This window comes from Mustela lutreola, chromosome 1 (genome assembly GCF_030435805.1).
Source record: "Mustela lutreola isolate mMusLut2 chromosome 1, mMusLut2.pri, whole genome shotgun sequence".
NCBI lineage: Eukaryota > Metazoa > Chordata > Mammalia > Carnivora > Mustelidae > Mustela > Mustela lutreola.
In genome coordinates, this window is record NC_081290.1 from 189,114,077 (window position 1) to 189,131,710 (window position 17,634).

At 52.0% G+C, this 17,634-nt stretch overlaps 1 protein-coding gene across 1 annotated transcript in view; it reads right to left on the reverse strand.

Moving 5' to 3' along the window:
• The window catches only part of DSCAML1 (DS cell adhesion molecule like 1), a 337,984-nt gene that overhangs the window by 235,884 nt on the left and 84,466 nt on the right, over positions 1–17,634 (reverse strand). The window lies entirely within an intron of this gene.

Sequence of the window (17,634 nt, forward strand, 5' to 3'; positions counted from 1 at the left end):
ATGTCCTTTGAAAAAGTGAGGAAATCAAAGCTTATAAGAGTAATCTCTCTAGGCTGCAAGGGAAGAAATCAAGCCTCTGACAAATTAAAACCATTATGGGCAGCTTCACAGACAGCAGGTGTCCTGCATTCCCACACAAGAGCCCCCCGGGAGCTCAGAACAAAGAAGGCTGGGTGGCTGAGACCTTGGATCCAAGCACCAGTGTCCTCCTGGCCAGTCCCAGTCACAGGCAGGGGCAACAGGCACCCTGAGGTGCAGTGCGGGCAGCCCTTCCTGCGGGCCCGGAACGAGGCTGGCCTACTCCCCTGCTCTTGACAGCTGTTGGAGGAGGGAGAAGCTCCTTCGGGGCCCCTCTGGGAAAAACACCGGCGCGGGAGAAGTGAGGGAGGAACGGGACACGCAGCAGCAGCAACAGGGAAACAGACTGGTGTCCGGGAAGGCGACGACTTAGAGGACTCGGAGTCTGTGACTGAGGTCCAGCCCCAAGAGGCACGAGAGGCAGGAACACGGTTGTGCCCATGAACCACCCAGGGCGGCACGGGGGTGGGTTCACGAACCATTCTCCCCTCCAGGCGGAGGGAGTGTGGGAAGTGTGAGCTGTGCGCGGGGCCAGGCCAGGCTGCTGCTGCTTCCTGACAAGGGCCCTGAGTCTCAGCAGGACAGCAGCTGGGAAGAGTCGGGAGAGGAGCTGCTTCCTTCCTGCCTCCTCAGGAACATCAGCCAAGAGGGCAAAAAGCCATCCTCTTCTCACACCCCTGCAGCACCCGTATCTCCTCCCCTCGCACCGCTGCAGCCCCCACCTTTCAGGGCAGCAAGAAGAACCCAGGACCAGGAGGCAAGTGAGAGGCTTCTGGGCTGGGGTCCACCAAGGACAGTCTGTGTGACCTTGGGCGAATCCCTGGTCCCCTCTGTCCCTTGTATCTGCTGCCCACAATGATGAACGGCCACCTTACCTTTCTTAAAGGGCTGAAAAGAGAAGTTGCAGGACGATACTTCCAAGGGAATAAAAGCCCGAAATGAACGTAGTCTCTAATCACCGGCAACTTTTCTTTGAAACCGTTAAGTGCCGAATAATAGCGAGTCATGCAAATAGTTATCCTTTTCCTTTTACCCCAAGGTCAGCCTAACTGGGCTAAGGACTGGCTTCCCTCCTGCTGGCAAACTACCCAGTTGACCGCCAGGTAGCCCTGAGGACACCGGGTACTACAGAAGGATCAGACTCCAGAGTCGCACAGATCGCTTCCCCACCAGGCAGCGCCAGAAGTGATGCGGCCCCGCCCTCCTCCCTTCCCAGGGTGTTCCTTCCAGCTGGTGGGTGCCAGTGCCGCGTCTCCCCTCCTGTCTCCAGAGCGAGCTGCCCTCCTGTTTCACCGATGAGGAAACCGAGACTCCCAGGGGCGAAGGAATTTGCAGACAAAGAGTAGTTTCCGCAAAGACAGAAATGTTGAAGGCACCCCAGAAGCCAGCTCAGAGAGGGAGGGAGGGCTCCTTATTTTTTGTTTTGAGGTCTGATTCACCTTCACCGTGTAATTTTTACCCATCTGTTTTCTAAACCTTCCTTACTTCGGGGGTGGTGTGTGGAACAGCATTGCCCAGGCACTGGCTAGAAATGCAGAATTTCAGGCCCTGCCCCAGAATCTGGTTTTCAGGGAGATCCTTGGGTAAGTAGGAGGCATGCTGAAAGGTGAAAAGCGTGGATCTAAAACAGAGCGGCACGCAGAGCAGGAACGACTGGGTTTGCTCTGAAGGAAAAACTCCTACCAGCTGCTTCTAAGATATGTTCACGGAGGAGAGGGAGGAGGTGCAGGCAGACATCCTCAGGTCTCTGGGATGCTCAGATGGGATATGGGGGGCGGTGTGGACAAGATGATTGCTCCAGGCTCCCTCTTGCCTGGGAGTCATGCCCTAGGCCCTTCTGGGGTCTCCTGGGGAGGAGCCCAAGGGGGCCCCACAAGCCCCTGGTGTTTCCCTGTGTGCTAGAGACTTGGATTCAAATGCTGCCACCTCTGTCGAGCTGAGACCAGCAGGCTTAATAAACGTTCTCCTGGAGGACAGGTATTTGCATCGGAAATTACCCTGGAACTTAATTCAGCATAATGTTGCTCAGACAAACGACACCCCTGGAACTCTTTGCCAAGGCCAATAATAACGTAACTGCAGACAGCAATAATGAATAGGAGCAGAGGGAAAGGGAACATCAAGGCGGCGGGAGTGGGGGTAGGCAGAGAGATGGGCTTCCAACCAGAGGGGTTTTGGTCTTTTCATACAGCTACTAGCGAGGCACCAGCACACAGTAGGAGGATTTGAAAAGCCGGATGATTTAAAAAAAAAAAAAACAAACAAATAATCAAGTAAAGCTAAAGGGAGCAACTGCTCCAGTTCACCAACTAACTAAGAAACAGTTCATTGACCCAACCATTGCTTTGTTCTACAGATTCTACTGGGCACCTGGTAGGGTTAGGCCCTGGGGCCCTGCCATCATGGCCAGGTCAAGCCCTGGGCTGAGCCTCCTGTGGGCAAACCCAGCAGTCTGGAACAAGCGGGGGGCCCTGCAGAGGGCCCCCGCCTGGGAAGTTAAAGCCCAGGGTCAGAGCCCAGGCAACCGGGGAAGTAAGTAAAGCCAGTGTCCAGGTTCCCCCCTCTCAGACTTTTGCATCTACTGCCCTGGTCCCTGGACAATGGGATTTCCTTGAGGATGGTGCATCCCTTCACTTTCAGAGCTGGAAGGGAGACCAGCGATCATCTTGCTGTGTCTATTCATTTCACAAACAGGAAAGTGAGGTTCAGAGAGGCAATGAGCTTTGCCCAAGGCCCCCAGCCAGTTAGCAGCAGAGACGAAGGAAGAACCCAGCTCCTCTCTCCGACCACGTTGCGCATCTCCCTGGCAGGCAAGGGACCTTGTTCTAGCACTTGGGGCAGGCAAGCCACATCTATCTGGATCTCAGCCTCATTGTCTGGAAACAGAGAGGAGGTGCCTTTCAGTAGTTCTCATGCTGTGCTCTACAGTTGGGTCTTGGGGACCCAAGGGAGAGGCGGGGGCCTGGCCAGTGAGCGGGGTGCTAGGTACACGCCCTGCTTCCAACAGAGCGGCTCTTTTTCAGTGGGCTCCCCTGAAACAGTCCATTTGAACCAAGGTTTCCATGGCTGAAAACCCAAACCAAAACAACTACTCCAAGAAATTTCCCTAGGGTTCCTGCAACGCATGTATGGTGTACTTGGCGATTACGCAGGAATTGACGCCAGGTTCTCTGGCCCGTAGCCGCACCTGCCACAGCAAGGAGGGAGCACACACGGGAACAGACTAGAAAGCTGCAGGAACAGCATTTAGTAATAACGGTCCATTCCCGGAGCACGTGAGGTCTGAAGGGACCCACGGCCCAAGTCTCACGTGTGGGACGTGGAAGCTGACACTGTCCCCCAGCCCACGGGGCTCCCAGAGAGATGGGCCTTCCTGCAGACACACAGACTGGCCACAGGGGCACCCAGGCTTCTGACTTTCTGTCTCTGGGGATCCACCCAGCATCCCGGGTGCCACGGTCCGTCCGCCCATCCCCACCAGCCTCCCCTTCCTCCCACCGACTCAACCCAATTATGCGTGTTTACATTACAGTTACGTATAATTCTGCCATTTACATTCAGTTGCCGGCTTCTCTGTGTGCTCATAAAATATTAACATTGGAGGGCCGCTTGTTGCAGAAATGTTTATAATTTCTCTTCCCCATTATGGGCTTATTAATGATAATAATGCCGTTTCCCTGCTTAGGAGCTAGGACTATGGAAAGGCAATCACTCACCGTAGCTGAAATATGACAGTGGGAAGTCGGATCCCGTTCCCTGCTCGGCATTTAATCTTAATAACATTTTATCTTGGACGACAAGTGTGTGTAATGTTGTTTAAAAGCCATGACTACATCGACACTCTGTGTTCAGGAGAGCGAGTGGGGGCGGGGCGGGCCGGGGAGGGGGGGCGGGGGCGGGGGCTGTCCTCTCCCCTCCTCCACCTCCTCCTCCTGGGGCTGCCCAGCCCGGGCTCCCCAGCCTCCACCCAGCCCCAGTTCGGCATTTCTGCGATGAAAGGATTTTTTTTGTAACCTGTGAGAATGAAAAGTACTTAGGAGTCCGTCAGCCTTTGAAAACACAACTACCTCAAATGGGCTCTATTAAAAATGAATACGTCCATTTGGGCTGGAGAGCCGGGCCTAAGGGAGTGTGTGAAGCATTTAAGCTGCCTTGCAGAGGGACAGGTGCAGGTTTCCCTTCCCTAAGGCAAGGTTCTCTGTGATCACGTACTGGGGCCAAGCACCTCGGTTCTCCTCCAACCTTGGTTGAGCCAGTTTCCCATTTCCAGCCTGCTTCTCGCCATCTCCTTGGGTCTAACTCTTGCTTACAGTGGCCCAGAGGAGAGGGGACTCTCACCTGGTGCCTGTCACACCCTTTGCCCCCACCGTCCCACCTGGTGGGGTCCTGAGATACAGAAGGGTGTGGGCCTTGTTTTTTGTATTTCCCTCCTGCTAAACAGAAGGCTCTTATGGGAGGGCAGGTGCAGGGCCAAGCACCCGGATGCTGGAGACTGTGGTGATGGTTCACGTGTGTCTGCTGCTCTCCAAAGTCATCAAGTTGGATACATTAAACACACACAGCTGTCTCTATGTCATCACACCTCGATAAAATGTTTTTTAAAAAAAGGATCATCATAAGGATAAAATTATAGGTATACATGGTATGGCACGCCCAGAACGTGAATTATATTCTAAGGTTACAATATCCATATTTCCTTTCCTCATTTCTCAGTCATCTAAGAAACTAATTTTATTCAGCTTTAAAAAGACACGTAGGATAGGCTTCTGTCCAGGTGCTCAATGACTAAAGGTTCGTTGGGATTGAGGAATTTTAAACAAAAATGAATGGTATTGGGTTGAGAAAAGGGAGTTGTTTTTTTTTTTTTCCAAGACAAGTTTTTTTAGAAAGCTATTATTTATTTACTTGAAAGAGAGGGAGAGAGAATCTCAAGTAGACTCCACTCTGAGTGTGAAGCCTGACATGGGGCTCGATCCCAGGACCCTGAGACCATGAGCTGAGCTGAAACCAAGAGTCAGATGCCTCATCAACTGCACCACCCAGACGCCCAGTTTTGTATAAGAACGCAGGATCACAGGATCATAGTCACTAGTAACTGGAAGGGACACTCATGACCTCCGAAATCAGCCTTTTCCCCAAGAATGGCTCCACCTGCTTCCCTGATGGCATCCTCCAGGCCCGACGAGCACATGGTCGCGACCTCAAGCTCACGGTCTGCATGCATGTGTTGCTGGCTGGGGAGACCCCCAGAGAAATGTTTTCCCTGCACAGGACCCAAACCTGCTGATCCGCAGCTCCCCTGTTCTGCCCTCAGGAGCTCACGGAACCTGGTAACAACAATCTGCAGTCTTTTCCCCAGACTCACAGCTCCCATTGTTTCAAGCGTTTCTCATGTGATGAAACTAGACTCCTCGCCGTCCTGAGTGTCTGCCTCTGACAGGTTCAGTTTGTCAAAGACACCCCTCCCACCACCACCACCACCACCACCAAAGCGTGGTGCTCAGAATCAGGGCTCTGACGTGGTCTGAGCTACACAGAATATGGGAGAAGCAGCATGTCTTCTGCCTTGGAATCTCCCTTTTAGCAATTCAGAGCCCACCCTTCTATTTGCCAGGAAACTCCTCGTGCACACCACACAGTGTTTAGCATCACGGTAGCTCTGTTATTGCTAGGACCGTGACCTTATTTTATCAAGAAGGAACCAAAAGCTCAGAGAGGTTAGTTCTTTTGTCCTTAGTCACATAGCACTGAGATCAGCATCTCGTAGGGGCTATTTTAGCAGCCAAGACACCCTAAGATCCTCCTGCTATCAACTCAGGGACAAAAGCCTTTGCCACCAGAACCTACATCAAGTTTCCCCAGCCTGCACTTACGGAATTGATCTTTTGGAAGGCTCCGTGCAGGACTTCTCATTTATTCTTGTTAGTTTCTTCCCCGTGCCCTTGGCCAGTTGTTGCCAGATGCAAGGTATTCCGGATCCTGATTCTGGGGTCCCTCTGCAGCCATCCCTCTGCGTCTGGGTCCCTCCCATAGTTGAAAAACATGCCTGCTGGGCTTTACTCCAAAGCCTGATACATTCCTGAGTAGGCAGATCAAGGCTCTAGCCCTGTAGCCCATCATGTGACCTCACCTGTCAGGTGGACGGCAGTCAGGTTCAAAACTTTCTTTCCGGGCACCTGGGTGGCTCAGTGAGTTAAAGCCTCTGCCTTCAGCTCAGGTCATGGTCCCAGGGTCCTGGGATCAAGCCCCACATTGGGCTCTCTGCTCTGCAGGGAGCCTGCTTCCTCCTCTCTCTCTCTTTGCCTGCCTCTCTGCCTACTTGCGATCTCTGTCTCTCTGTCAAATAAATAAATAAATAAAATCTTTAAAACAAACAAACAAACAAACAAAAAACTTTCTTTCCGGCACGATTGCTCCATGGGCTACACACCATGGGCTCTAGGAAAAGCCTTGTGTTAGCAGAGGCTCCGGAACTGGGGAAGTAGACGGCGGGCCCCATTGTGCGGCTGGTAAGATGTATTTCTACAGAAAACTGAGCTTTGGAGCCTTGGTCCCTTCCCCTGTCTGGGAGGAGGGTAGACCAGATGGCCCAGGTTCTTTCCTCGCTCAGTACCTGGATGGGTCGGCCACCATCCTGCAAACCATGCAGCTCAGCCCTGCCCACAGGGACACAGGGAGACACTTCGTCGAAAGCCTCATTCACGTCAAGACATCCCACGGCTATGATGTTCTCCTCTCCTACCAGTCTGGTGTCCTCCTGGCAACAGGAGACGAGTTTTGTGCCATGACTTGTTTCAACTGAACAGGTGCTAGTTCCCCATGACCACAGAAATGCAGTGCAACTCCCTCCCCTATCATGTCTGGTCTGTCTTTTCCCACTTTTTTTTGCAAATTCAGATACATTTCCACCTTTAAGCCTCCAGCTCCTGTGCTGTGTGTATGTCAGAACACTTATACAGTGCTCACGTCATGTCCTTTCACAGTGAAGGAAAGCAAGGCACCGGCCCTGTGTGGCCCGGGACACATACCCCTGAACCACTCACTACAGTGCAATGTGGAAAGGGCCACACGAGCAGTTTGGACCAAGTCTAAGGACAAGGGATCTCTCACAATAAAGGAAAGTTCTGGAAGAAGGACGGGAGATGAAAGCAAGAAACCTGGCCCAGGGTATGACGGCCACATTTTCCAGACCGACAGCAGGCGAGTCTAGAGCCCACAGACAGGAGACTGAGCTTGTGTGCGCCTAGTGGGATTTCTCCTCTCAGTGGTGGCATGTTTCTGCTGAGAGAGGCTCAGCCAGCTTGGGCTCTGGAGAGAGGGAAAGGCCAGGACTGAACCACAGGAGCTGTGGTGTCACAGCTCTGGCTGGAGACCAGACAGGCGCTATGTGTTATCAGAGGCTCACTCTCTACGGAGAACTAGAAGGTAGGGAGTTCTGCTCATCCCAGTTCTGGTCGCCTGCTGACATGGTACCGTCTTCCCAGCAGAGGCTGCCCCCCAGGGTGGGCTGGGGGCTTCTCCACCTCCCACTCTCCTCACTGCCTAGCCAGGGGCAGCTTGGGGGCCGGCCCCACCTCCTGCTATCCAGGCTCCTGACCCCCCAAGCCGGTACTGCAGCGCACAGCACAGAGCAGAGAGATGCCCACTGACTCAGTGACTTCTTTTCAAAGTTATCTGGCCTCATGTGGGGGCTGGAAATGCTGATCTCTCATTGTTACACAACAAGCTCATACTCGCTATTCAGCTCGCTCTCAGCATGTTAAATTCTTGCTCAACATACGGGAAAAGGACAGCTCACATGCTTGCCCATTAATAGTACAACCTCCCTTGTCATCCGAGGCAACCGCTGGCATTAAACAGCCTGAAAATCGCTACCTCCTCCACATAAACTTCAGGGTCTAATATGGGAGCTCACATTTAACAAGGCCCTGCTATCTGCCAGGAAACTCCTCATGCACACCACACACAGTGTTTAGCTTCACGGCAGATCTGGTGTTGCTAGGATTGTGACCCCATTTTATCAAGAAGGAACCAAAGGCTCAGAGACATTAGCTCATTTGTCCTAAGCCACACAGCACTGAGTTGGCAGCACCGAGATCAAGCCCGGGCTTGGCCGACTCCCGTTCCTGTGCTCAGTCCTCTGCACCCGGCTACCTGCCCTCATCGAGCTCCTGGTCTGCAGGGATCCCCTTTGGCCGTCCTTCCTGGTGTCCAACCTGTGTTTGCAACTTTGGTCCTGCCTTGTGGCATCTGCTGGCTGGAAGGCGGGAAGGAGAGATTCGCAGGCAAACCTGAGGTCCACCTACTGTGTCCTTTTTCTCTCATGGTAAAACCACACTTCCCCTACTCTGATTTTTTTTTTTTTAATTGTGGTAAAATACACAGAAAATTGACGATCTTGATTGTTTTATGTGCCTAGTTCAGCGTTAATAAGTATATTCACACTGTTAGGTAACCATCACCGCCACCCAGCCCTAGAAACTTTCCATCTTTGCAAACTGAAACTCCACATCCGTTAAACACCGATTCCCCATTTCCCCTCCCCGTGGCCCCAGACAATCAGCACATGGAACTTTCTGTCTTTACAAAGATGATGACTCTGAGTACTTACTTAAGTGGAATTGTATAGTATTTGTCTTTTTCGTGGCATTTCCCTTAGTATAATATGTCTGAGTTTCCTCCCTATTGTAGCACGTGTCAGAATGTCCTGCCCTTCTAGGGCTGAATAATAGTCCGTCGTTATGTCTAGACACATTCTGTACGTCCGTCCCCCCACTGTGGAAGCTCGCTTGGGTCGCTTTCACCTTTTGACTCTCATGTCGAATGCTGCTATGAATGTGGGTGTACAAATCCCTCTCTGGGCTCCTGCTCTCAACTTCGGAGGGGCAGAAACCCAGAAGCGGAATCGTTACACCAGAAAGAAATGGTATTTTTAACTTTTTGAGGAACCACCGTACTCTTTTCACAGCGGCTGCACCATTTCACATTCCTGCCAACAGTGCACAAGGGCTCCCATTTCTCCACATCCTCACCAGCACACGTTATTTCCTTTTCTTTTCTTCCTTTCCTTTCCCTTTCTTCCTACAGCATTCATCCTAATGGATGTGAGGTGTTTCCGCTGTGGTTTCCATTGGCATTTCCTTAATGATTAATAATACTCAGCATCTTGTCCCGTGCTTGGGGGGTCACTTTCACTTCTCCTTTGATTTAAAAAAAAAAAAACAAAAACACCTGACCCTGTACCCTCTGCACCTCCACAGGACGGTTTGTTGGCAGGGCTCTGAGGGAGCAAAAGGAATCCCTTTGCCCTCCTCATCCCATGAGATTTGGCCAGCATGGAATAGTAAGGCACAACACTATACGCTTTTGGGCTAAGGCACTGAAAACTTCTGTCAACGAGTAAGGGCCACTGGAAGAGGTAATTCCCTAGGACTCATTAACACTCTACCTTGGATTCCTTAACCTGTGTTGCTATCTGGTCATCTGTCAAGGAAAGGGCCACTGGACAGGCAGGTCCTGATGGGGCGAAGGCAGACCCTGATGAAGGGAAAAGCCATGAAGGGAAGGAGAGGGGACCAGACGGAGTGTGTGAGCAAACCAGGGACTGGCCAAGGCGGCAGGGGAACGGGCCTGTGTGGAAAGCCCTTGCCTCGGTGGACAGAGCGTGGAGGGGTCATGGTACAGGAAAGAGGCTGGGAACACAGGAGGACGGTGAGGAGGGGCTTAGGGAAAGAGATTTTAGGTCCCGATGAATGGAAAGGGATGTGTGACTTTACACATTCTGGGGTGGGAGTTGCAGCAAAAAGAGAATTGTTGGAGGCCAGAGGACAGTGACGGGAGACAGCAGGACGTGTCAGCCTCGGGAATGTGCTGCGTGGTTGGCCCCCAGCCTCCAGCCATGGCACCCTGGGCCTCTACCGAGCTCTGATGCCAGGACCAGGCTCTCCGGACAGCTCCCAGCCAGCCACGGAGATGGTGCTGACGCAAGAGCCAGGGCACCTCCAACACGGACTCCTCTCGGAGCTGCACTGCCGTCTGAGACCCTGCTGGCCAGGCCGCCTTTCTTCCTTCTCTCCTCTCCCTGCTGTTTATCACACCGCAGCAGCGTCCTCACCCGCCTCTGCCCTCTCTCCTCTCCTCTCTGTACGCCACAGAACTTTCTCTGAGTAAGTCAGCTGTACATCTAATCCCACCTGACCTCTGACCCAAACTGACACAGAAGACACCCCAATACCCCTGCCTGCCCTCCCCCATGGCCCCACCCAGCCTCCTATTAAAGCCCACTTCCCTCCCTCCCTAGTTGGCCTTCCCGTCACTTCTAGAAGCTGAATGGTAATCAAAGGAGGGGCAGCCTAAGTTCATGGACATTAGAGAGTTCACATCAAAAAGGATGGCACAAAGGCATACACTGACCTGTGTGTTCATATTTTGGGTTGGTAGGGGGACCCTTAGTAATGAGACCTCACACCTGTGTGACATCTTTCTCCTTCTGGGAGCTCACGGATTAGGTGGCAGTCATTCAAAGACCTAGCCATATTCAACTCTGAAACCACAGGGCCTTGAATAGTGCCAGCCATCCGTTCAGCAGATATTTAAAGTATGAATGGTTGTATTCATCATAATAGTCCTCAAAAATTTCCCCCAGTTTTTTAAGCGTAAATACCTACTTCGTTTTCCCCATGACACTATCAAGTGGGCTCGGCAGAGATGGTGTCAAAGATGCTTACAGGGGTAGAGGAAGTCGGCTGCTACCTCAGGGCTCACTCCAATAAAACCCTTTGATCTGGAGCAGTGTGTGGCCCTTGCTCCCTACCCACCTTGGGACCCCTAGGGCATCCCGGCCAGGTCCTGCCCAAGCCCAGAGAAGCAGCAGCTCAGAACCCAAGGCCAGAATTAGGCTGAAAATAAATGTGTGAGACCAGCTAGCTATTGACTGACCTGCTTTGTGCTATTGATAACTAATACCTCAGTCACGACCAACCAGGTTCCTAGGCTGCACCTGAGGAGCTCGAATCAGCGGGAAGACGCGAGGAGCACAGGCTCCCCGGCAGGAGCAGCGGCTGGACAGACACGAATCTATACACGCAGCTTATCCCCGTGTGAGCAGTGCCCTGTGGGGTGCCGGGGGGCAGGCCCGAGGCTCCCCTCCACCCAGCCAGAAGCCTTGTAGCCCCTTCTTCGATGTCCTAACCATACCGCACTCCACCCAATCCCGAGTAGGGACAGACCTGCTCGCTGCGAGCCCTTGAACAAGCGGCTTTGGGTCCCCGCCTTGGAAGACAGAACAGAGTTTGCTTCTTTTCTCTTATTTTTGAAATGAAGCAAAACTAAAGCGAGAGAAGCCGCTGGGGGTCCGGGGGGACACACGCTTCGTGAGTGATGACACCACTCTGGGCGCCTCTGTCCCCTGGAGAATAAACCAGCACTGGAGACAAGCGGGCTTGGATAACCGCTTATGGTCAATTAAAAATCCCAATTAACACTCCTGAAAGATAGTTCAATATTTGTCACTGAACTCTGGATGACATACATCTGATCGCGGGGGAGGGGAGACAAGGCCGCCTTCAAGGGAGGAAGAGCCGGAAGGTTGTGGAAAAGATCTCCCCTCAGCCCCAGCCGCGGGGGGCCCGGGGTGCGAGGAGGCCGGCTTCTCTAGCCCTGCTCCCACCTGTCCGGCGGTCGTTTCGGTACCTTCTAACACCGTGCCGCTGCCATTCCAGCACAGCCCCTCTGCCCGTCCTGTGCCTCCTGTTCCCAGCTCAGTGCTCACCCTCCTACCCTCGGGCCCTGTGGCCTGCCTGTCCTGGGACGTCACTCTCAACACTCAGCCTCATAACTCCCAGGCCACTCAGCCCAGGCCAGCCGTACAAAGGCAAACAACAGGTGCGCTGTGGGCCACAGACCGCACCCGACACGCACGACAGCTGTGATCATGGCCTCGCTGTTGTCCCTTTAGAGGGCTCCCCCTCCCTCCCATACCCATCCTCCAGTTACACCTTGTCCGGTTCGGTACTGGAGCCCACTACTCCAGTCCCTCTTCCCACACCTCGGTCAGGCCCCTCCCACTTCTCATCTGGGCTCGCAGCTGACGCTAGAATGATCCTTCTAACATGCAAATAGGATTGTCTCAGTCCCCTCACTTGAAATAGCTCAATGGCCCGTATTGCTTTCAGGAAAATTCAGACCCATGGTGAGGCACAGAAAAACCTCAGTGACCTTGACTTGCCTCCACCCTTTCTTAACCTTATGCCCACAGTGCACGCATGCGTGCGCGCGCGCACATACACACACCCCATGTGCAGCCCTCTGGAGTCCCCTAGAACATACAATCCTCTTCCTGTGGGATGTTCCCTCTGCTGGGATAGGCCTTTCTCCTACTCTTCCAAAGGCAAACATGCATTCTCCATTAGTTTAAGCTTTGCCTCCTCCAAGAAGTCTTCCCTGACTGCTCCTCCCCCAGTTTGATTCAGATACTCCTCTATGGGTCTGCTGTGTCTGCTGCTGACCCTTCTCATGGCAATTTCCCTTCCATACCTTCAAATTCGATGTCTTTTTCCTTGAAGTTTCCTTGATAACAAGAACTACATCTTTATTCACCTCACATTTCCTGGCACGTAGTGGGTAGTCAATATGCATTTGTTGCATGGATGGACGCATGAAAACCGAAAACAGCTTTATAAAAATTGTGTAATCACCCAGTGTTTGTGAATCAAACAGTATTTTCCAGTGAGCTTTGTTATAATGTCAGAGGTGCTTCACCCTCGTTTCCAACCGTTAAGATACTGATGGTGGTTCTAATCCTCTAACTTTCCATATCTTCCCCCAAAGCCTCTGCCAGGTATCACTCAACCCCAAGATGATCTAGTGGAAGCTGATAGTTAAATGATTCCTGTGGTTAAGACTTGTTAAAAAAAAAAAAAAAAAAAAAAAAAGGACTTTCTGGAGTGCAAATAACCACCTCCAAATTTATGTACTTTGTAAGTTTGAATTTGGAGATTGCTTAAAATTAGTGGAGCACACTTGCAATTTCTCTGAAAATGTGACCGCAGTAGTGGCTCATCCTATAAGGGTGCACATAAAGGGGCAGCAGCCATTGGAGAATGTGGAAACTATGGGGAGAGGAGACAGAAGCCCATGGAGCATTTCAGGTCTGCTTGGCAACTCCATTATGCAAGCCAATGATTTTGAAGGAATATGGCTTGGAGCTCAGGCCTCCGCCTCTCAATTACCCCACGGCTATTCCATCTTGAGATTATCCAGCTGTCTTTACCACCCACCTAATGCTCTAAGGGGGAACTGGAGAGACAGTCCCTGGTCCCATCTGGAATCCTTTTGTCTGCCACTCAGAGATCCGCCTGCTCCATGCCCCGGCCCCTTTCCAGACACCGGATCCCAACCTGGGAACGTTTACTTACCACATGTGACAAATATTGACACTAAAACCAACTGTTTCTGCACCTGCTAGTTTTCTGATCCCAGAAAACCCTGGTTCCCAAGTGTCAAATGAATTCTAGGCCCATGTGCTTGCCTGTCATCGAAACACCAAATTTCAGGGGCGCCTGGGTGGCTCAGTTGGTTAAATGTCTGCCTTCGGCTCAGGTCATGATCTCAGGTTCCTGGAATCGAGCCCCGGGTTGGGCTCCCTGCTCAGTGGGGAGCCTGCTTCTCCCTTTGCCCCTCCCCCAGCTCATGCTCTCTAATAAATAAATAAAATCTTTAAGGAAAAAAAAAAAAAAAGAAACACTAAATCTAGCCTTCTGCTCCACTCCTGACCTTGTCCAACAGCTGGAAATTGGGATTCTCTTTCAAGCATGTAGCCTTACGCCATGCAAAATCTCACACCTAAAGAGAGTTGAGTAGAAGTGGGTATGATCGTGTCATCCCCAAAGACATGGGATGGGTGCCCTGAGCACAGGGACTTCTACTGGACTTCCGTCTCCTCGGTCCAGAGCCTAGCCCAGAACCTCATACCTAGAGGCAGTCCGATAAAAGTTGGAAGTGACATTGACAGTGATGATCTTACTCGTGCTAACTATCACCACCCCACCCTGGTCAGACCCCTACCTTTCTACAGTTCCCACTGTGTGCTGGGCCTGGGCTGACCTGTCACCGGGTCATCACCTAGGTCAGTTCTCCCCAGCAGGACTGTGCCCATTTTACAGATGGGAAGACCGAGGTTTCGGAGATTAAATAACTTGTCCAGGATCACGCGGTCGACAAAGTTCACTGTGAAGAAAGGAGGAAAGACAAGCAGAGGGAGAAAGAAGTGTGAGAAAAGGAAGAATAGAGAGGAAGACAGACAGGCTGACCTGCAGCAAAGCGGGGAAGGTCAAGATAGTGACATTTAGTCCAGAAAGAAAGGAAGAAAGCTCGAACCTTCATGATCACGCCCAGACTTCTTCTTCGAAAAGTTCCAAGTGCTCTCACCTCTGCCCTTTTCCTTCCTACAACCCAACAAGGCGGGCCAGAGTATCCGGGTGCCTCTGTCCCTCTCATCCTTCCCTGCCCCCTCTGTCTCACCTCTGCCCTTACCCACTCCCATACACATTCTTAAAGAATTTGTGTAGACAGATGGCAAAATCGAAGTCTGGCAGACTCTCATGGCTAAAACGCATACACCCAGCTCCCCGGCCCAGACACCACGGGCCACACCAGGCACACTGACGGGGAGGGCCAGGGGCTGAGCCTCCTTACACTTGGTCGTCCCCCGCACCCCCAACCACCGACCCCACCACCGGCGTCTGGGCTGGGAGCCCCAGCAACCAGAACATACGTTCCCTAGTTTCGCTCCAGCCAAAGGGAAAAGGTAGATGTCATACACACCCACATACCAGGAACAATGCAAGTCTGAGTAACTGTTTTAATTGTATGCGAGTCTCAGCATAGCTCCCTGCACGGCGCCTCCAAAGCCATTTATTTTGGTACCTCGTAGCGGGGACGGTACTATCCACCGGGGGGCCCAGCCGGGCGGGTGGTGACTAACAGAGACCTCTTCATTCAGGGGAACGGTGGAAACGCATTTCCCTTTCTCCTGTGCGCACTGGGTGGGCGGTGAAGGCAGTGAGCTAAGTAGAGACTGTCGAGGTATGCCTGTGCGCCCCGATGGGTGTGTGTGGGGGTTGGAAGCTCCCCCTACCCACGCCAGGGGAGGCAAGTCTGGGGGTTGGGGGGGGAGTGAAGATAACCCCCTACAATGCACAACCTAAAAATAGTATGCGTTTGCCTTTGACTGGCAATAGATGATTTCCCTCCCAGCAAAACCACCTTTCTAATTTTATTTTGCTTCGGCGGTTATTAAAATGAATTTGTATTCTCAGAGAACACCGGGATGGCTGTGGAAGCCAGGTGAGGGTTAGGTGGCATGGAAATCCAACCTGGGAGTTAACCTCTGTCTTGGGCAATCCTAATTCAGAGCCAATTAACTTGTTTTCCCTTTAAGATCATATTACATTTTTTTTTCTTTTGTTAGAGACAAGACACTTCCACCCGCCAGAGTCGTGAAGGAGAAAGATTGTCTTCCCCTGCTAAAAACTCCACTTCTTCTCACCCCCACCATCTACCACGATTAACATATGTTCGGTATTATAGATACTCTCTGTGATAAACACAGGACTTTGAGGCTCAAAACCACCAGGGGAGTGGTCCAGAATTATCTCCAGCTAGGAGTGGGAAAGGGTGCTCAGAAAGAGAGCCTGAGAGGGTCCAAATCACTCACCCACATACCTTGTCCATCCGTTTGCCTCTAAGCAGAACTGTGACTACGTAAGCCCAAGCAGCGGAACATCTTCTTATTACTTCCACCCACTTCCCAGTGTCTCAGAATGTTTCGTCTCTTTGGTAGTGACGTTCGGAATTCTAAATTCCTGCATGTTCAATGGTGGGGGAGATGGGAAGCAGGTGGAGATGGGAAGTGTGACCTTAAGCCAGGGCTGAACCTCCCTGAGGTTGTCCAGTGGGGATACGCAAGGTACGTATCTTGCACTGCGATGTGCCTACTCCCCTGCCTGGCACGAAAGAATTCTAAGGGGGGCTCATTTCTGACCACTGTTCACAGTAAACTTGGGCAGGCAGAGAGCCTACAGCGGGGATGCACAGCTCCTTGGTCTAACACAGTCCTCTCTGATACAGTTGAAAAGGTGAGGGTCCCTCACCCCAGTGAGCTTTATTTGGGGAGACCAGTGGGAATAAAGGGCCCTCAATGAACGCAAGTGCTAGCTTTGGGCACCAAAACCTTGGCCTCTGTGATCAAGTCACATGTGGAAATAGATCATGGCAAGTGGGCCCTGATTCCCATACACAGTGGTAGACACGAGTTTATGGTTGTCCTCTCCCCCAGGCTCCTCTTCTCCAACTTGCAAGAGCTGTCTCTGCTCCTGGGAAGTCTTGCCTAGGTTTGCAAATGGTTGGTCGGTGGGTGGGTGGATGGGTTTTAGTCTCTCCAGGTTATAGTGGGAGAACCCGAAGCCTACAGGCAGGTAGAGATGAGAGTTTGGATAACCTCTAATTTCCGCATGACTCCACGCTGGCCTGCTCCCAGGGAGGACCGCAATCAGAACTCAGTGTTTAGTTTAGATAATCCAGCAGGATTAAGGGCTAGAAGGCAGTGGTGTGAATGGAAGGCCCTCCGTATGGTGAATCCCCTCAGCCCACGTGTCCTGAACCAGGCTGACTGCTGGTAAACTACAAGCCAGGAGGGAGGCAGACGCATCTAGGCAAACACTCGTGGGTCCAAGCAAACCCTCCTCTGTGCACACACATGTAGCCTGAGCGGGAGGCCTATGGTCTGGCCCCGCATCTGCCACTAATATCTTGAGCAAGTCCCTAAATTTGGTTTTCCTAAATTTGCTCAATTATAAATGCCACCTGGACCCCTTATGTTCAAGCACAGATTCTCAGAGTCTTCATGGAACTACTGACCTAGAGGAATCACATCGCACAGCATCTTCGGTTCGCGAGCCACAGGTTGAGAGCCTGGCTTTAGACCTCTGTTCTCTCCCCTGCAGAATAAAGGCAATAGATCGACGGCCTGCTAAAGCAGTATCCTGAGGCCTGTGTCCCAGCTCTGAAGTCAGGTGTCTCTGTGACTGAGGGGGTTTTACGTTGCCTACAAAGTCTGCCTCCCAAGTCAGTCTTCCAAATGTCTTCCTGAGCCAGCAAGCTGAGCCCACTCGCAGGCTTGCCAAAATGCTGGTGGAGGTAGACATCGGAGCTGCTTGGAGGCAGGTAGATCAGATGATTCTAGAGCATTATCATGAGGCTACCTTTCCAGTCTTGGGGGACGAGGGTGAGAGTACTCCTCTCCATTCCTGAGGGGCTGAAGTAGAGACTAGACCCCCCAGTGTAGACTCACCAAGAGATAAAGACAGACTGGATTGGGACAATGGTGAATTTGAGAACTGTCCGTTGCAAAGGACAAACCATGTCTCCGATGTCTACTCCCAGTCTGTGTCCGACACATTCCATTCCCACCAGCAGGACAGTGTGACTCAGTTTTCCCGGACTAATTATAGGCAGTCAAGGAGACTTGGGCAGGGAGGGACTTCAGACCTGCTTTGT